Source organism: Hyperolius riggenbachi, chromosome 4 (assembly GCF_040937935.1).
Source record: "Hyperolius riggenbachi isolate aHypRig1 chromosome 4, aHypRig1.pri, whole genome shotgun sequence".
Taxonomy (NCBI): Eukaryota; Metazoa; Chordata; class Amphibia; order Anura; family Hyperoliidae; genus Hyperolius; species Hyperolius riggenbachi.
Window position 1 is genome coordinate 377141483 of NC_090649.1, and position 21668 is coordinate 377163150.

Genomic DNA, 21668 nt, shown 5'->3' on the forward strand with positions numbered 1-21668 from the left:
ACTGCCTAGCCATGTATGCAGCAAATAGTTTGAACAACTATTATCATAAAATGTTCAGCAGGAGGGCATACTGATGTGCAAATATGAAGGATTGTCACTAGTGGTAAGCAGTGCCTTTTATTTTTTTTACTATTGTTTTTTTATTTCAATTTTTTTCTTACTCTTTTGTTTTAGTAAGTTCACAATGACTTAGAATAACTAACCCTTTTCCTAAAAAAGCGATGCTAAATATAAATGTGCCTTCTTAAAACTGAAGGTGACACAAAGTAAAGATGTGTACACACCTTCATGTAAACGTTTTACTGGTGTTAAAAAGCCCAGAAAATGCTCCTATGTGGAGTTGACATTTATGTAAATGTGGAAATAAACACAAAACAATTTTTAACCTTCATGTTTTCTGCAGTCTAAAAGCCAATGCTGACTTCCAGCATTTAGAGTGGGTAAAATATTTTAATATTTTAAGATGCTGCTAAACATAAATGGGCTCGATGCACAAAAGCGTGATAACTGCTATCACAACAGTTATCACGTGATCTGCCGTGCAAACGTTCGTTTATCACGCGGAAATGCTTTGCGCGCACGCGGCAGATTTCGTGATAACTGCTGTGATAGCAGTTATCGCGCTTTTGTGAATCAACCCCAATGTGTGATTGCACAAAAATGCCAACATCACCAGCGCTGTATGTGCTCTGCTTTTAAAGTGTAAAAGAAACTATTTAGACTACAGAATAGATACTTACCCGAGACTTCCTCCAGCCCCATAAGCAACGTGTGAGTCCCTCGCCATCCTCCTGCGGTCTGCCATTCAGCCGCGATCAGCCCCGGTAACTGGCTCAGTCACACCAGTCGTGGTCTTCTGCGCAGTCATGGTCCGCGGCTGATGCGGCTGAGCCAGTTACCGGGGCTGAATGGCAGACCGCAGGAGGAACGATGAGCGGACTCGCATGTGCTTATGGGGATGGAGGAAGCCCCGGGTAAGTATCAATTATGTAATTACTGTGTATCGGAGCCTCGGCAAAGCATCTTTCAAGCTCCCACCGGGAGCTTGGTCCACTGTCCAGACCATTTTCATTGGCTCAGACAGTGGACCAATTGGGAGCCCCAGCGGAAGCTTCAAAGATGCTTTTGGCGGGGCTCCGATACACCATAATTACAGTGAGAATACACTGTAATTAATCAGCAACACTTATGGCAGAAGGTTTGCGATGGTAAGTTAATTACTAGAGGGAGACTACCGCAGCTGTGGGGGGCTTCGGGGATCTGCGGCGACCCGACGGGGAGCTCCTTGGGTTTCCTTATTGAAGGAGACCCCCAGATGCAGAGGCAAGTAAGTGCATTAGCTGATTTAGACCTGCTCTTTGCAGGTCTAAGCTAACACTGTTATTGGATAGGGTAAAAAGAACTCGCTGGGTGGTGATATCGCCCAATTGAGTTTATTTCCGCTCGTGTGTGTGTGTGTGTGTTAAATTGAATTAGGTGATCGGAGCATTGCCTAATTTAAGAACTTGCCAGCACTTAGCGCTGGCGAGTTCAGCAATAGAATATGGCCCTGTGTGTGTGTAATTCCTAAGCTTAGTAGCTAAGCATTGTTAGAGACTAGAGCTTGTATTTAACAGACAGGAAGTTTTTAATCAGGATTGTTAGACTGATTAAAAAGAACCTGTCTGTAAGATGCAAGATCTAGTTTATTGGCTAATGTAAAAGAAAAACCAAGCTTTCAGCTTGTAAAGGCTCATACGCACCTACCAACAATCTGTCCAACTATCTTCCGAACTTGTCTGTTGGAAGATAAGTTGGGTGTGTGTACAGCTGACAAGCAACCAGATGACCATCTGATAACAGGTTGTTTGCCAGATCCAAATGATAGCTCAATCTGACCAACTATCAGGCAGGTTGGAACGTGTGTACAAGTCTTTTGAACAACTTCTATTGTTTTTGAATGCTGACATGTTGTGAAGTTTGTCATGTAGCTGGCAAGCATAATATTTAAGTTAGTTGGTTGCTTAGTTGGTTGGCATGTGTGTACATACTTGTCAGGTAAACAGCTTGTTGTGTGGTTGGTCATGTTGTGCGGTTTGTTGTGCATTAAGTTGGACGTATGTATGAGCCTTAAGCCTTCTTCAGACTCTAATCCTGTTGACTGACAATGTTAGAATATACAATCAGAAGGAGGTAGAGAGAATTTTTTTGTAAATGTAATTGTCATCCAGGTACCGTAATTACAAGGGATCTTGCAAGGATTTTGGGGTATTTATAGCATATAGATAAGACCCTTGGTTTACTTAACACCTACATAGATGGAGAGGTTTTTTTTACAGACTCTATCCTGTTCGCTGTATGCTGCTGGAGCCTGGAAACAGTTAACTGTATGTTACTGAGCAGGGGGGCACTCCGGGTGGGGGTGGGGGCAGTGATTCCTGGGGAGGGGGCAGTGTCCCAGCGTGCCCCAGTGTAGTGCCGCTCATGCCCAATACCTTTTGTAAAACTCTAGACTGACTAGTCAGAGCAGTTGCTGAAAATATACCTAAGTGCAGTCCAACTCACAGGGTGATGTAATCCTCAACCACCTTTTCCCCTTGTGAAGCTCTTGTGTCCTGTCACATGGGTCACCCTAAAGTTTTTGAGGGAGAATTCTCTTCTATACTAATTAGTCAGGGGAGAGAGATTATGGATTGTAAGTATCTTCCCCTTGTAGATGTGTTTATGTTTAGCTTAGAGCTTTTATCCCCCCTTGAAGTTTGTTTTAAATTTCAAAACATTTCATGTAGAAAATATGTTATGAAAGAAAACCAAGAAGGAAGGCAAAAAACCATTGAAGAAAATAACACCTGCCATTTATGGTACAATGACTACTTTAAAGAGAAACTCTGACCAAGATTTGAACTTTATCCCAATCAGTAGCTGATACCCCCTTTTACATGAGAAATCTATTCCTTTTCACAAACAGACCATCAGGGGGCGATGTATGACTGATATTGTGGTGAAACCCCTCCCACAAGAAACAAGAAAAGTACGTACACCTGGCAGTTTCCTGTCTGTGAACCTTGCTGCATTGTGGGAAATAGCTGTTTACAGCTGTTTCCAACTGCCAAAAACCATGCAGCAGCTACATCACCTACCAACAGTAAAAATGTTCACTGGAGTTCCTCTTTAACTGCTATATAAAGACAACAGCAACAGGAAACATTGGCTCTATAATAGTGAGCGCTTTTCAGCTACCTACTGAATAACATTTACTAAGAAAGTATACTTATCTGTAAACAACATGAAAGCCAGAATATTTCATACAAACCACCAAAACATACAGATAAGTTAATTGGCTTCCCCTAAAGAAAAATGTCCCTAGGCTACAATTGACATAGGACTATGGTAAGGATTAGATTATGAGCTCCTCTGAGGGACAGTTAGAGACAAGACTAATATATAGAATTCTGTATCTACTCTTAATGGCATCCAGTTAGCTGATTATCATGACATATTCAAGACATCTGGTTGTGAATGGCAAATTGATGAAGTAATCTGTGTAAGTTTGGCCATAAATAATGAGCGGCTCTCTATGTTTATCTGTGAGCACAGCAGGGAGCGCAGTCATAAAGCATGTTCTTTAAATATGACCACTGCAAGAATGTGCTGTGAGAGCTCCCTGTCTGCACTGACTTTACTTGTCTCTTCTCATACAGTCTGAGCTGCTGGGATGAATTGAACTTGACACTTCAGAAATTCATCCTGGCTGCACTGACAAAGCGCTGTGTGCTCTTGTATTCTTCAAGAATTTATTTGTGTCAGCATTGATGGGAATGTTTTGCATGCAGTATGACTGTAAAAGAAAAACAAAATAACTTTTGAATTCTAATTTCACTGGACTAGTAAGTTTAACCTCTTCCAGACATCTCTATAATTCTACGTCCTGCTTGTGTCCGCTTAAACCCTGCCAGAGTGTAAATTTCAGCTATACCACACCACACACTCACGCCATTGCCCATCTCTCCTGACGATCCAGCGACACTGCAGCCCACAGTGTCACAGTGACAGCAAAGGTTCTGTATCTCAGTCAGGAGCCCTTTGCCCTTAATTCTGGTAGGGTTATCAAACAAACTTCCTCATGTGAACTAATTTACCTCAAGAGGTAATGACATATAGCAATTCTGGTAGGCTTTAGTCATGTTTTACCTCATGAGGTAAATTATGAGGTAATTCATGAGGTAATTTGCATTATTTTTACTAAAAATAGCTATTCTCATGGAATTTAGAGGACATGTTAGTACATAATTTACTGATCAGTTTAAGACCTGCCTGTACCTGGAGGTAAAGTCAATTTGTATGCATTTTGCAGTTTTTAGGGGATTTCCTATTTCTGATTTAGTGTCGTTCCTATTCAGGCTGTGTATTAGAAAAGAATAGTATAAATAAAAGTCCAAATATTTACCGGATTTGGGATGCATATAAATATACTTTTTATAGGTTACTACATAATCAAATACACCTTCCCCCCTCAACAAAAAAAACATCTTCCAAAGACTATCCTAACTTATGGAAGACAATTAAAGACTACTGTTATTTATTTACTGCATGCTTACTGCTGAAATACCTCATGTTTTACCTCACTTTATGCAATTACCTCATGTTTTACCTCATGTACGGAAATGGAGAAAAATCTTTCAGAATTGCTAAAAAAAAAAGAGGAAAATACCTCATGAGGTATTTTATCTACAAAAAAATATTTACCTCACATAGCTACCAGAATTGAGGCCAATGTCATCAGCTCCTGACCTTGTGATTACTGTGAGCCAATCATCGTAATCACATAGTAAAACAGAGAAAGGACAGCTCTAGTACCTAAGGGGCCAGAAGCATCTGATCCCAAAGAAGTTTAAGTGGACCTATGGGTACTTTGTTTGCTGAGCTCTTAGTATTATAATTATGCATTTATGTGGCACCAATAATTTCCACAGTGCTTTTGAGTACAATGAACAATTTGCTTTCCTTGCTGTTCCTCAGAGGAGCTCACAATTTACTTCCTATCATAGTCTAATGTTCTATTCTAAGGCCTCGGTCACATGGGCAGCAGAATAATGTACTTATCCTGTGGTTCAGCCTCCCACTGATTCCCCACTGGCTGCAATCATATACAAACAAATGGCAGCATTTGGAACCTCACATGTATCAGCATTTAAATTGCTGCCTGACTCAATTGTTCTCTCCTTCACTGTGCATGCCGAAACATCGTCCTTCCACGTCCCTCTATAACGACAAAACGTGCCGCTAGTCTGTACAGCCTCAGCCATGAACTGTCATATCCTGGTCCCTCCCGGGCAACAGTAGTCAGAAGTGTGTACTAAGCTTTAGTATGTTGCTCCATTGCAAGCTGCATGTCTACTCTTTTAAAGGGACACTATTGATTAAGATGTTTTTTTTTTCAATTGAAATAGGAAATGTTTGGGAAGTGCTGCTAAGTACTGGAGTATACATGTCACTGCTTAGCTATTTGTTTAATGTTATCTAATTCCTTTCACATTTTTCTGACGGCAGTCTGCTGAAATTCTGACGGCAGACTCAGCCATGAGGGGAGGGGGGGAAACTCCCTCACAGTGTATCTGTTAACTCTGTGTGCAGAGAGCTCTGTCAAAGACAGGCAGAACTTTCTCTGACAGAGAGCAGAGGAAATGTATCTTATGTGCAGCATAAACATTTGTAATACTGTAGTGTGTGAAACCTTACCTGATACCTGTTTTCAAATAATATGCTTCAATATTACACTGTTCTTAGCATGTCAGACTGCAGAGATTCACCTATGCAAATAAGACATTCCAAACGTAGCTAAAATCTACACACAATGAATTAAAGCTTTTGCCTCTGATATTAAACATGAATAGTAGGAAAATATTAACACAGCTACTTAGACATTATTTGTACGTTGTCATTTTAGAACACTTGGGCATTGATAGTATTCCTTTAAGCTAGACAGATAAAGAACCAAACACAACCCCCACATTCAAGCACCCTCTCATACTGGCAATAGATGGGACAATATTCAAACATTATCAAAATAATCAAATTACATGGCAGTTGAAATTGTATCAGTTGATCATGGTTGCTTTTCTTAGATCCCATGTGATAACTATTTTCAATTTGAGCTTTAAAATGATCAAAATAAAATAAAATGGTTGATGGCTCACCATATTATACCATATGTGACAATCATAAGGCTATTGGATTGAAATTGTTAATATTCATGATAAGCTTAAAAAAATTATAGAACCATAGAGTTACTAAGGTTACAAAAATTAGAGAAAATTAGGAAATATTGAAAAACCTACTTTGCTTTTGTGAGTTGTTTTATGATTACCAGTCTTTTCATTAGTAGAAAAGACTGAATCTGTTGACAAACATCATGCTCAAGCATAACATTGATCTCTTTGTACAAAACAAATAAGTGGCTATTGTATGGCTATGTACAGCTGTGCATATGCTATTATATGGCTATGTACAGCTGTGCATATGCTATGGCTATGTACAGCTGTGCATATGCTATTGTATGGATATGTACAGCTGTGCATATGCTATTGCATGGCTATGTACAGCTGTGCATATGCTACTGTATGGCTATGTAAAGCTGTGCATATGCTATTATATGGCTATGTACAGCTGTGCATATACTATGGCTATGTACAGCTGTGTATATGCTATGGCTATGTACAGCTGTGCATATGCTATTGTATGGCTATGTACAGCCGTGCATATGCTACTGTATGGCTATGTAAAGCTGTGCATTGATCTTCTTGTATGTATTTATGCATATGGAAGAGGGATTCCATGAAGCATTAAATGAAAGTTTGCCTCGAGTTATATTGATTTTTCCAGTTCATTTAAACACAATTTTCCATTGTTTAAAATCAACTTTAAAAAAATTATTTAAACTGCTTTTTTACCATAGAAAAGTTTGTGTGCAATTTCATAAGTTTAAAAGCACCTTCAGGTCTTCTTTCTACAGCTAACACAGAAAAGAACATTTTCCCAGTCAGCACTTTGATGTCAATATCAAATAGGATTCTGAAAAAATATATCGATTGACAAGCTATATGTTGAGGATTATTGCTGATGTTTTATATGATTCTGGATTTTAGTTCATTATTTGTTGATATTAAATTCATCAGGAAAGAGCAAAAAATGCAAATCACGTTACCGCAAAAGAGAAAGTGTAGGTAGCAAATAAAAGGCACTATCTGATTAAAAGAGTATAGGTGTCCATACACTGGTTGATGTTTCCAGCAGATAGATCACTCTCTGATCATTATCTTATCAGAGAGAGGATCTATCTGCACAATTGCCTCCACAATCTTTGAAAATCTATGTTCCTGCTGGGGCCCTGTCCCCCTCTCCATCGCGTGGTTCCCACTCCTGCTGGTCCCAGTCTCTGCTTCATCCCGCTGGCCCCTTCATCTTCTTCTCTTCAGTGTCCTTGGGCTCATGTGGGGTGTAATGCAGGGGACAGACACTAGAGGCACTGTGATCACTAGAGGTCCCTAGTGTCTGTCCTCGGCACTACAAAAAAACCAGAAAACTTTACAAGGATATTTCATCAGAAAAATAACGAAAACTCCAGAAATTATATTTAATATTCAAATTTGCAAAAATTGACAATTAAGGTCTTTAATAGATGGAAATATATCCATCCAATGACATTAATCAGGTAAATGTGGCACATGAAGGTATAAAAGACTTGAGTTTTTTCTTTTTAGGCCACAATGCTGGCTTGTTTCAGGTTGACTAACGCTTAGGCCTTAAAGAGAATCTGTACTCTAATATTATTACAATAAAAAGCATACCATTCTATTCATTATTTTCTCCTGTGCCCCTCTGTGCTGTTTCTGCCACTCTCTGCTGCAATCCTGGCTTGTAATTAACAGTTTTAGGCAGTGTTTACAAACAAACTAACCAGCTTCTAATAGGCTCAGCTAAGCATAGAGTGTGAGTCATTCAGAGTATGCAGGGGGCCTGCAGAGGGTGTGTATCGCTTCTACCAATCACAAGCAGCCCTGCACATTCCACACAATTAAGCTTTAGCCCGACAAACAGGACAGAGGAAAGATACATTGATTTATTACAGAGACAGTGCAGTTAGGAAAGACTGCAGTAAGCCAGAGCAGATTAGAACAGGCATAGGAACTTATAGGATAGAAGAACTAAGGCTGAAAAATTTGTTACAGAGTCTCTTTAAGCCTCATTTACACGGTACAATTTTCCATCAGATGGGCAAATCTATTAGAAAGATCTAATAAGAAATTGCATCGTGTGTAGACGTCCAAATTGTTTCAGATCAATTTTGTGATAGATTTTGCTTTGATAAGTATCCAAAATCTATTAAATTTAATTAATTAATAAAAAAAATGAATTAATTATAATTTAACGCAATCCGATTGGACCACTTAAGGTGGCCACACACGATACAATAAAATGATCCGATTTTACAGTAATTCGATAAAAACGATCGTATCTCCCGAAAAAATCAAAAGCTTTTTTTTCATTCGACTGAAAAATCCGATCGGATTTCCCGTTTTCTTCGATTTTAATCGATCCGGGCTGCCAGATATTTTTCTTCAATCTTTTTAAAGATTGTATGGTGTGTGTTGGATTGTCAATTTATTAATATGCACACCTTAGCAATTTTGTTAGAGTTTCCAATCATTTTTATCATAATTGGGAGAAAAATTTAACATAGGTGTGTGGTACATTGGTCATATTTTTGAAATGTTACAATCAGTCAGAAAAATTGATTGCAATTCTTAAATTGAACAGATATTTAAAAAATTGTATGGTGTGTGGCCACCTTTAGAAATGATCTAATAGATCCATCTAATGCTGGATACACACGGTTCGTTTCCCGCACCTCGATTCCCGTCGATGCGCCGCTCGACTCCTGTCGATTCGTTTATTTCCGACATGTCCGATTCGCGTTTTGATGGATCGTTAGGTCGATTTGCCATACTTTACATGGCAATCAACCTAAAAATCATCGAAATGCGCTCGGAAATGTTCGGAAATAATCGTATCGTCGGGAATCGAGCGGCGCATTCGATGCGGGAACGAACAGTGTGTATTCACCATTATAGATCCGATCTAACGGAAAATTTACAGTGTAGATGAGGCTTTAACAAAACAATTTAGATCTAAAAACAAATAAACATACATTAAAATGAAGTAATGACTTTGCAAGAGCAAATACAGCAAAGAGACCAATGACAAAGATACAAAAAAAGAGAAACAAAAACAAAGAACTAATGCCCCACCTAGAGAGTGTAATGAATGGCTTAGTGATGTAACATGCAATGAACTGTGAACAGAGAGATTGTAATGGTACCTGCAAAGCTAATCATCTGGGCAAGATCAAGCCAGGAATGACCACGAAAATAAGCAAAGTTGTACTCACAGCACTAAAACATATCAATAAACAATCATAGAATAGATCATAAACAATATATGACCAATTCCAAGACTCAGTATATTACATAATCAGCCATTAAAACTAGTACAATTAAAATATTGCAGCAACAAGGCCAACAATACCAACAAACAATGTACATTATACTGACCCAGCAGGGAAAGAGAGATGGAAAATGTCAAATAATAGAGCTCACCTGTAAAAACGAACCGTGCCAGCAAACGGATGCCATGTCACGCCAGAGGATGGTAGTGCAGTGAACGAGTGTATAGCCTTATAGAGCTGCCTAAATAATGGAAATGAAAGGCAGGTGCAAGTAAATTACAGCGGCCCCTGGGGTACAAAATGGAAACAACCACTTGGACATGGCCAGCAAAAAGGAGGAATCAGCAGGGACGTGGGTGTGGAACGCAAGAGGAGGAGACGTGGAACATAGAGAGAGGAATAGCAATGACGTGAGCTCTCACAGACAGTGAAGCCGCAACCTAAAGCGAATAGAGAGGGAGCAGTGGCCTAAGGCCCCGTTCACATCTACCTAACGCAGATTACCGTGCGACTCGAATGCAGCGCATCTGATCGCACGCCATCTGCGCCGCTGTGCTGCTGATCCCATCCATTCACAGTGATGGGATCAGCTCTGCGCTTCTGGGCAAAATGCATGCAGCGGTACGCAAGCACTTCCCAGCGCATTGTATTGCTGCGCAGCGCAGTAGATGTGAACGGTTGAAGGGCAGTCTATGCCCTTCTGCCGTTCCGGCGGTACGCATGGTGTCAGCGTTGCGCAGCAGCGCTTAAAAGCTCCCTAGATGTGAACGAGGCCTAAGACATAGCCACGACGCACTATAACCCACAGGCATCTGAGACCACAGAAGTGAAGAAGACGCCAGGGAGAAGCAGTCACCAGGCCTGGTGGCAAAACCGGGAGAGTACCCTTCATCGGGCACCGAAACGAATGCCGCCAGGCGCCAGCGACGCGCTCCCAATCCGCCCCGATCAACCTAATTTTTCTGCCCGGACCGATCGACCCAATCAACCTATTTCAGCCAGGAATTGCTTGATTGATCGATTGCTGCCCTGCTTTCTCAACAATTTTTGTCAGAGCAATTGAGTTGGCTGCATATCGACAGGAGAAATTGATGTGTATGGCCTGGTTAAGTTTAATTAGCAAGTGAAGCTTTCATTCCCATATCAGTAGAGATTTGCATGTTAGTATATCATTAGACTGCTCTCTAATCTCCACTAGGTATTATTAGTAACACTCTTTTTGTTTAATTTATAGTACTACACATCAAATTATTATGCTTAAAGTGAACCTTAAGCCAGAAAAAAAAAACGAGTTTTACTCACCTGGGGCTTCTACCAGCCCCCTGCAGCAGTCCTGTGCCCTCGCAGCCACTCACTAATCCTCTGGTCTCCCGCTGCCAGATAGTTTTGTTTTTGCCGACAGGCCCATCAGAACTGGCCATGCGTATCTTTTTCCGCATTCCCGACTGTAATTAATGCTATTGCGGACCGCAACGCGTACAAAAATGCGTGTTGCCGCATATCTACGCATAGGTAATGCAGCAACGCGAATCTTTGTACGCATTGCGGTCCGCAATAGCGCTAATTACAGTCGGGAATGCAGAAAAATATATGTGTGGCCAGTCCTGACGGGCCTGTCGGCAAAAACGACACTAGCTGGCGGCGGGAGACTGGAGCAGCAGTGAGTGACTACGAGGGCACAGGACTGCTGCAAGGGACTGGTAGAAGCCCCAGGTGAGTAAAACTCATTTTTTTTTTCTGGCTTAAGGTTCACTTTAAGGCTGGATTCACAGTGGTCCATTGCAAAATGCCTGTGTTACAATAAGTGTGAACTGCAATGGAGACTGGACATAGACTTTAATACAAAGCCTGCATGCAGCGAGTTAGAATAAGGCAATCTATTGCAACACTGTATTTTTTTTTTCAAGGAATTGTTTACTTTACAGATGAATAGTAATAATGTAATAATTTAAGTCTGAATAACTAATCATATGGTGCGTGAATATAAAATGTGAGTGAATATAGTGTTTTCTGCATAATGGATTGGAAGCTACCATATACCCATGAGAGGGCCAAGGGTTTATGAAGCATGTGCTTTTTTGTAAAAGGCCATATAATTATTTTGTTAGCAAAGTGGTCTTGAAACCAGTGTTCTCAAGTAATAAACATCACTTACTTTTGACAAAAAGATGTCCTACATTAGCTTAATGCAGATGAAGTGATTGGAAGCATAGTTACAAATTGCGAACTACACCCTTGAAGACCTAATCACCTGTAAGGTACAATTAACAAAATACATCTATACAAGATGGCTGATTGGACAATGTACTGAGTTTCAGTATTGTGTGAAGATTATACCTTCGTAATTAGATAATGTACGGTTAACTGAATTGAAACTAATGGATAGTAGAAAATATAAAGATATTGTTCAATCCATAAACCAAAAGTGATAACAAAAGAAGAAAATGATTTTCTAGTGAAAGTCTGTTGATTAAGGCCACTTTCACACTAGTTTACACATTGCATTGAGATAGGATCGCAGGACAATCGGGGTGAAAAGTCGAACGTTAGGAGTGTGATGCGTCACATAGAGTGAACTACACAGTACATTAAAATTGTGGTTAAAGGGGAACTTCAGCCTAAACAAACATACTGTCATTAAGTTACATTAGTTATGTTAATTAGAATAGATAGGTAATATAATCTCTTACCCACCCTGTTTTAAAAGAACAGGCAAATGTTTGTGATTCATGGGGGCTGCCATCTTTGTCATGGGGCCAGCCATCTTTTTGGTTGAAAAGAGGTGACAAGGAGCAGGAGACACAGTTCCAACTGTCCTGTGTCTTGATTACCCCCCCCCCCCCCCCTCCCCCCAGCTGCACACGCTAGGCTTCAAATGTTAAATTCAAAATGTAAAAAAAAAAAATTTGCACCAAAACAGCAGAACGAGAGCAACAACATCAGAAATCCCAGCATGCTTTGCACAGCATCAGGGGAAAAAAGCCCGGGCAATTTTCTTCTGTGCAGCTAAAAATGAGGCTTGGATAAGAGAAACAAAGTTCTGATGCTGTGAAACTGTTAAAGAAACACCAGGCCTTTTCAGTGCTGCTGAGTCGATTTTTAGTCCGGAGGTTCACTTTAATTGTCACTGTAAATATTCACATTGTCCAGTAAACACACAGCAACACATATGCTTGAACTATGAATATGGGAGTTGTAATTTATGATATCGTCATATATATTTATATGTTTGTTTTCTTTTTTCCTTTTCTTTACTTGTTTTTCTTTGGTTTTGAAACATTGGTTATCTTGCTATGAATAGTTTTATGTGGAATCTATCCATTCAGATTAGTGACTTGGCTCATTAAGCTGAAGGACTCTTGATACTGAACTGCTCTGAAGGCTGTGATCCTCATGATGAAAGGCTTCAAAGTTTTCTAACGTTCTGTTTATCCTGCGGACTGTTTGCTGACATATACCCCTGCGTGGGTTGCTGAATACCTACTGTCTGATGTGATATCCTGTTGTACTGCCTTTCGTTCAATAAAAGTTGATTATGTTAAAAAAAAACACAAAGCAACACAGAGCCAAAGCCTCCTCTTATGGACAATGTGCTCTTTCCTACCTCTGGTGCCCAGAAGGAGGAGGGGGTGCATAGGACCTGGGGAGGCTTATGTTGGAATCTTGGAGCCCCCTTTAAAGTGCACCTGAGATGCCCCTGCAACTGGCCCCTAAAAATCCTGCAGTTGGAGCCAGTCGGTGCCAGCACAGTCCCCCATCTCACTCCCGTCGCCGGTAGCGTTCTGTGCAGTAGTACTGTGTAGGTGCAGAGCGCTCCCGGGGACGTGCATTGCCGCACATGTGCTGTTGGCCCCGGACCGGAGGACTTTCCATGGCCAATTGGTGGTGAATGGGGAGTCAGAAGAGGACGGCATGGGAGCGATCAGACTGCAGGGGGCTGGAGGAAGCCCCAGGTATGTATGATTTTTGATTTTTTTATGTGGCCCCATCTAAGGTTTCCTTTAATAAGGGGGCCCCCAGATATCTGGACCATTCGTAATAATAAATAAGTAGATTTTATATAAATCCCCCATAGCATTGCATTAGCAAGAGCTTTTTCAAATCACTAGCGATTAGAAATCGCTCCTAGTGGGTTTCTGGCCTTATGCTGTTATGCTCTGACATAGCTCATGTGAAGCTGGCAATTGAATTTGCTGGTAAATTCTGAGCAATTTCAGGTGATAAGAAGTTTGCATGTTACTGGGAGTCTTTCACATGTGAGCCTGAGGCTAGGGTCACACCTGCTAAATATTAAAAAATGCTCATAATGATTCCCATTGCACAATCACAGTGCACTGGGAGCAATGTGCTGTTTTCCGCAGTGTGGAAAAAATGCAGACACTGGTGCTTTTTATTGCACAACGCATGTGATTCCCTATTGCCTATAGTCAGCTGGCTGTTGGCCAAGAATGAAGATGCGGCCACAGGAAAATGCTGCTGTTTTTTCATGGCCACAAGCATGTCCTTACCCTGTAGGCAATGAATTTGACACCTGTCAGCTGCTCCTGTGCACTGACCATGCACTTGCGAGAGCTCAACGGTGTCTCAGAGGTGTCCACCTCACGGAGTCGCATCTGAAAGAGGGTGTGGCCACTCTGGTGTGTTATGATTTTTATTTTTTTTATAGTTAGTTAACTACTCCGTGTGCTAGCAGTTGGGGTTACAAACTCTGCCATTCAGCTGCATGAAATTACAGGTTCGGTGGCCAGCAGATAGGAGACTAAACTGCCTGAGATGTCATCTGTTCAGCTTCCCGCATGAAAGAGGCCTTAGTATAATTCATTGTAAGCCATTTATTTAACATCTATTGTAAATCAATTAACCCAGCTGGCCGGCACCCTCCGCTTGACCAGACCTGAATTATGCTGTGCACGTTCATTGGCTTTTTTCCCTCTGGTTTCAAATTACTTGGCTTATGTATTTTTTTTCTAAACCGCTTTCTTGGACAAAGCTTTTAAATCTGAATACACTCCAGAACATTAAACAAGGTTTGTTTTTTCATACCATTTTCTATTTGCAATGCAAATTAATTTTTCAGGTGAAGCAAAAACAAATTAGGATGCACAGTGAAATAAAATTAGGTAGAAAGGCATAATTGCATTTACATTAGTATATTACATTTTAGAATATCTTGTAAAATATAACCCTTATGTTACCCAATCTCTTTTCTTCAGTTGTATTCAAAATGTCTCTTTTTTAGTGGTCTCTCTATGTGTGTGTTGTGTGTGCTATTGTATGTAAGTGCATATTTGATTTATGTGTGTATTTTATTTGATTAATGTGTGCTCACAATTGGGCTGCAGATCTATTTTTGAGGGCTATCAGTAATTTTGGTGGGACATAGGCTGGGTTAGAGGCAAGGATGAATCCTGGGATTTAAGTTTTAGGAGAAGTAAGAAGGTTTGGATGAATGGTGACTACACAGTTCTTTGTTTTGTATTTAAAGGGAAGGTTCAAGCACTTTAAAAAAAATCCACTTACCTGGGGCTTCCTCCAGCCCCTGGCAGCCGTCCTGTGCCCTCGCCGCAGCTCCGGTGGTTCCCAGTCCCCTCCGGTGCAGATGCCGACCTCGCAGGTCGGCTCCCAGGTCGGCTTCTCCTGCGCTTCAGCATGCGGCTCACTGGTCGTGCTGACGTCATCCAGACTGTACTGCGCAGGCCTAGAACTACTGCGCCTGCACAGTATAGTCGGATATCCTGCGCCATAGGGGACCACGGGCCACTGGCGGTGAGCGGAGCTGCAGCGAGGGCACAGGGCAGCTGGCAGGAGCTGGAGGAAACCCCAGGTAAGTGGATTTTTTTTCTTTTTACTTGTTTGAATGTGTCCTTTCAATTATTAATTTCTAATTGTACATACCATATAAATACCGATAACATTTAACTTTAATTGGAACCTTGATTGAGTATACTCTAGAACCCATAGAGCCTTCCCAGTCCTTTGCCTGCCACATATTTTCTGCGCCGTCCCCATTGTTCTTGCTAGGTTGAATAGCTCTTCGGTACTCCTTGGGCTGCCTTCGGAGCTACTTGCATCTCTGAGTAGTTCCGAAGAAAAGCACTTCCATACTGCGCATGCACAACACCCCTGTGTGAAACTTTCCTTAAAGGAAACCTGATGTGGGGGAAAACATTTACTTTTACTTACCTAGGGCTCCATAGAAAGATCGCCGTCTTTTGTTTTTCATCAAAATGTATAGGACTGGGTGACATTACAGAAGCATCAAAAAGATGAGCGACTCAAGTATGTAGCTGAGCTTCTGATACAATTATTCACAAAGCCAACCCTCCACGGATATGCCACATTATAAATAAATGTGGTTGAATTAAAAGATACACGGGGGGGGGGGGGGGTAAAAGTTTACAGTAACACGCCATATTACAGTAATTCATGTGGTGTGAATGAATGGATAAAGTTTACTTTTACTTAAATGGAGTTTCTTCCAGCCTCCCCGTAGTCTTTGAGGTCCCTTAGTATCCTCTGGGTCCCTTCTGTTGTGCCTTGGAAAGATAGCCAACTGTTCTAGTTATGGACTACTGTTCATGATGGTCCTGTCCATGCATTCCTCGATCATGTTTTCTGCACATGTGCAGTTGCAAGTCTTCAGGATTTACGTATGCACAGAATGCTCCAGGCTACAGGAGTGTGATTGGGAAGGTGCGCAAACAGGACCACGCATTTGCAGTAGCCCATAACTAGAATAGATGGTAATCTTTTAGAGGCTGACAGCAGTTCAAGAGAGGGGATCTGGAGGACACTGTGGGACTTTAAACAATACAGGGGGAGGCTATAAGAAGCCCCAGGTAAGTAAAAGTCAACTTTATCAATTAATTCATACCACAGGAATTACTGTAATATGCCGTGTCCCTGTAGGATTGGGTACGTGCATAATTGTAGAGATGTTAGACAAACAAAGCTATTTCCTGCGTTTTGAGCTTAGGCAGGAAATAGAAACTCTTGAGTAATGGTTTTCACGTATGGCAAAAAGAGGTATATTTTTGATCAAAGTAAGAATGTGAGTCCCATTTTCTATTTCCATTGAGGACACTGTTTAGTTTGTATGTTCTTCCATTCCTGCGTAGGCTTTCACTGGTACTCTGCTGCTGCTCATCTCAAATGCATACTGGAAATACTATACAATACAATATAATACAATAACATTTGTAAAGCGCTTTTCTCCCATAGGACTCAAAGCGCATAGTTGTGTCTCAGATTAATACAAGGTTGCAGGCTGGGTTGTGTTACAGAGGAGATAGTCAGATGTTCATGAGTGCCAGACTAAAGAGGTAGGTTTTCAGTTTAGACTTAAATGCTTCCAGGGATGGAGCTGTCCTAATTGGGTGTGGCAGGGAGTTCCAAAGTGTAAGGGCAGCATGACAAAAGGCTCTGTCTCCAAAGGTTTTGAGGTGGACTCTGGGGGTGACCATGGTGTTGCATCCTTTTGATCTAAGATTGTGGGGGGTGTGATGCAGTTGCAACAAGTCCTTCAGGTATCCAGGGCCCAGATTGTGCAAGGATTTGAATGTCAGTAAGCCAATCTTAAACAGAATTCTTCATTTTATCGGTAGCCAGTGGAGTGAGCTCAGGGTTGGTGTTATGTGGCAATGGCGGGGTTGGCTCGTTAACAGCCTTGCGGCGGCATTCTGTACTAATTGCAGGCGGCGTAAGTCTTTCTTATGCAGGCCTGTGTAGAGGGTGTTGCAGTAATCTAACCTTGATGTGACGAAGGCATGGACTAGGGTTGGAAGATCCTCTGAAGGAATTAGGTGTTTAATCTTTGCAATATTCCTTAGATGAAAGAAGGAATGTTTCACGACAGCTGAGATTTGATTTGATTTCCTATCAATCAGTACTCCCAGGCTGCGCACACAGTCTGAGTTTTTCAGGTCTGAGCTCCCTATCCTTAGTGGTGTTGGTTGAGACTGGGGCTGCTTTGCTGTTGAGCCCTGGCCCTCGATAACAAGAACCTCAGTTTTGTCAGCATTAAGTTTTAGCCAATTCATATTCATCCACTCCTGAAGCTCAGCTAAGCATGAGTTTATTTGTGGAGTAGGGTCTGTGATGCCAGGTTTGAATGACAAATATAGCTGGGTGTCATCAGCATAGCAATGATATGTCAGGCCATGTTTTTGTAAGATTTCTCCAAGTGGCAGCATGTATATGGTGAAAAGTAAAGGGGATAATATTGCGCCCTGAGGTACACCGTATTTTAGTGGTACAGGGTTGGAGAGGAAGGGCCCTAAGGCAACCCTTTGTGTTCTGCCAGTTGAACCACTGGAGAACAATGCCATCTATGCCACAGTACTCTTGTAGCCTGTTGAGCAAGATTTCATGATCGACTGTGTCAAAAGCCACTGAGAGGTCGAGCAAAATCAGGATGGAACATTGACCCTTGTCTCTTGCAATGAGCAGATCATTGCAAATCTGGGTGAGGGCTGCTTCACAGCTGTGATATTTTCTGAAGCCAGATTGAAGAGGGTCAAGGATGTTGTTTCTGGGGAGCCTGTCTTCAAGTTGGAGGTAGACAGCCTTTTCAATAACTTTTCCCAGAAAGGGGAGGTTAGAGACAGGTCTGTAGCTGTTTAGAGCATCTGGGTCTAAGGATGGTTTCTTGAGTATTGGCCTGACGATTGCTTCTTTCAGAGTAGAGGGAAACCACCCTTCTTGTAAGGAACCGTTGACTATTTTGTGGCATGCCGGTGTAAAAAGTTCAGGGCATTTCAACATGAACTTAGTGGGGCCAGGGTCCAGATCGCAGGTAGTCTGGCGAAGGTTTGAGAGGATGTCCAAGATGTCTTTTTCAGTGATTACTTCAGACCATGGTGGTAATCTATTTTTGCACCTGTTATATGGCTCTGCATGGGTTTCTTGGGCTGTGAATTGAATGGCAGATCGTATGGAGGAGACTTTGTCTGAGAAGAAGTAGGCACATTTTTCGCACAGTTCCTGTGAAGGTCTGATGCTGGATTTCCTGCAAGATGGATTGCAGAGACTGTCAACCTTGCGGAATAGTTGGACAGGTCTGATGGCTGCATTTGCAGTTTCGTGAGACAGGAATAAGGACTTCTTTTTGTTAATCGCCGTTTGATATTTTTTCAGGTGAGCAGTTAGGGAAAGTTTGTCATCAGGGGACTGGTGTTTGCGCCACCTTCGTTCCAGTCTGCATCCCTGTTTCTTTAGTTCCTTTATAGAGTTGTCAAACCAGCGAGCGTGATGTAATGGTGCGGAACGTTTTATCTTTAATGGAGCTATGGCGTCAAAAGCGGCTGAGACATTGTGGTTATATTTAAGGACCATGGGTTCAAGGCCTAAGTTGTGATCTGTCAGTCCGCCTAGATTGAGGCTGTGCTGCAGGTGTTGGGGTGTCAAACCTTTCAAGGAACGATATTTTATTAGTTCTTTCACTTGGTGTTTTGTAGCCGGTGCTGTAAAGGAGAAGTGGACAGTGTGGTGGTCTGACCAAACTACTGGATCAGTTTCCACATTGGATATTAGGAGTTCTGAATGGAAAATGAGGTCCAGCATGTGTCCTTTTTTGTGGGTAGGGAGGTTGATGGCTTGAGAGAAGCCCAGTTCATTCATGGAGAGAAGTAGCTTAGTTCCAAATTGGGAAGAGTGTGTATCGACCTATGCGTTAAAGTCTCCCAGAATTATCCACCTAGGGTGTTTCAGTGTTATGCAAGATACGAGTTCTGCTATTTCCTTGAGAAAAGCTGAGCCACCATTAGGGGGTCGGTAGACAAGCAGTATGTTTATTTTTTTCTCAGCGAGAGTTCGGCTGCCAGACATTCAAAAGAGTGGGTGGGGGCTACAGCAAGGGGTTTAATATTCAAACTGGATTTGAAGCACAAAGCTAATCCTCCTCCCTTGCGGTTTTGCCATTCACAGTGTAAAACTGAGTAATTGTCTGGTACCGCAGCCGCAAGAGTGGGTCCTGAGTTCTGATCCAACCATGTCTCTGTAATTAAAGCTAGATCTGAAGCCTCTGTATAATTGGCATGCTATAAACTTGGATCTACACTATTGTAGAAATTCCAGATTATGATTATGTTAGGGATTATAATTGTGTATTTATATAGCACTGACCTCCTCTACATTGCTTTTGCACAGTGCATAGTCATGTCACTAACTATCTTCAGAAGAGCTCACAATCTGATTCCTAATATAATTGTATATCCCTACCACAGACTATGGCCAATTGGGGGGGGACTAATTAACTTACTTGTATGTTTTTGGTGTGTAGGAAGAAACAGAAGTGCCCAGAGGAGTTGTGTGCAGAACATACAAACTACATGCAGATAGTGTCTTGTATATTAGATTGCAAGCTCCTTTAGGGGACAGTTGGTGACACAAATTATACTGAGTGCTCTGTGAGGTGCTTTGTAAAACGTCAGCTTGGTATTAAAGAGTACAAATCTCTAGCAATTGTAGTGCCCATTGGGGCAGTGTATGCTATTTGTATACTTATGGAATACAATTAATTTGTTGACGGTCAGAATAAACATACTACCCCTTAAACTTAAACATATTATTTGTTAGTATTTATTTCATTTAGTTTCCATTTTTTCAAAATAATGTTATTCGAGATGACATTTTAAGGACAATCAGATATGGCATATCTTTTCAATGCAACACATTGTAGTGCAGGTAAAATCTAAGAAATAATTGATATCCAACATTCCTATAGTTTATTAGAGGTAACTCTTTTGTTTAACGATTATTTAACACATTTAAATAATATAATAAGTCACGTTGTCCTATGCAGAGTACATAGTTTGATTTGTTGTAGGCGATACTAGTTTTTGAGATAGACCAAGTAAGGATTTCTGTTTTGAAAATTTACTTGCAGAGAGACCTGGCGACTTAATAATGGGTTTGCTGAATCCTAGAAATTAGGAAACGTATTCCTCCCAAGTTATTTATCTCAACAAAAGCCTTCCAGCCAGCAGGACATAAAGAAGATAATGCCTAGGATGCCTGCAGTGTTCTCTGCATGATTTGTTTTAAAATACATGCAATCTCTTTGGATTGCTAGTATTTCTGTTGCACAGAAACCGTCATTAAAATAATCCTATTTAAAGCGCTGGAGCTAGGTAGGGTGGCATTTGTATGTGTGTGTGATTTGCAGTGTCTCTACAGTAATTACACTCTGGTAAGAGCTTACATTTCTGCTTCCTGAATATGTTGTAGAAACCTGACAAATAGGGAGAAATATATAAAAAAATATGCAACTCTTCATTGACTTTATTGAGTGAAAGCAGTGCCAGCAAATGTAGGTCACTAGCTGCTGCTCAGTTGGCTGTAACTGACAAACCAAGCAATGTAGCAGTCCACAGGTCACCAATAATTGTCCATATATTAAGTTTATGGGAGCTTACAGCAATACAATGAGGAGCGCCATCTACAAGTCCATAGCTGCTTAAAAACAATGCAGGCTCAACCTTTGCAACATAAATTATAATTTTATTCCATAAATACAGGTAAACATAGATGTTAAGACCAAGCAGGGCCCTAGGCACGGTGACATATCTGGGCCCCCAAACCATACATGTAAGAAGTGCACTTTTTAAGATTTGGTGGTGGGGAGGATAGTTAGATCCCCTATCCCCTATAAAGCATTCCTTGGTGCCCCCTCTTCCCTATACAGCATTCCCTAGTGGTTCCCACTCCCTCCCCTATCGATTTTCCTAGTGGCAGTGCCCCCCCCCCCTCCTTCCTCTATAGATTTGTCTAGTGGCAATGTCCCCCTTTTATAGATTTCACTGGTGTTTAGTGGCAGTGCCCCCTACCTCCCCTATACATTTTCCTGGTGCTTAGTAACAGTGTCTCCCCTTCTCCATCTGCAAAGTTATGGTGCAGCAAGCAAGTTTTGATTAGCATATGCATACATTTTGTATTAGAAAACTATCTTATCTAGCTGCTTCGCTGACATACTTCTGAAGCTTTTGGCTTAATGTGAAACTCCACTGCTGATGACAAGGCAGTTGTATTAGTTTATCTCAATACATTTTTGGGATTGTGAAAGCATACAAAACATTAACATGTAAAGCTCAGTTACACCTCTGTATTCTTTCCAGAAGCCGGGATATGGGTGTGTTTACATTTGCTGTCAATCTTTGGATTAGTCCAGGTGTGAAACATGACTGAT

The 21668-nt window shown here is 41.3% G+C and overlaps 1 protein-coding gene across 4 annotated transcripts in view; it reads left to right on the forward strand.

Annotated features, from left to right (window-relative positions):
* The window catches only part of KIF26B (kinesin family member 26B), a 568793-nt gene that overhangs the window by 228949 nt on the left and 318176 nt on the right, over positions 1 to 21668 (forward strand). Inside the window, exon 1 of one of the 4 annotated variants that reach the window (XM_068232062.1) lies at positions 20833 to 21000. The exons of 2 other annotated variants lie outside the window; for them this stretch is intronic. The gene's annotated coding sequence lies outside the window, so the exon portion shown is untranslated. Of the gene's footprint in view, positions 1 to 20832; positions 21001 to 21668 lie in introns of those variants that run through there. One more of the 4 variants, XM_068232063.1, reaches the window with a different exon arrangement.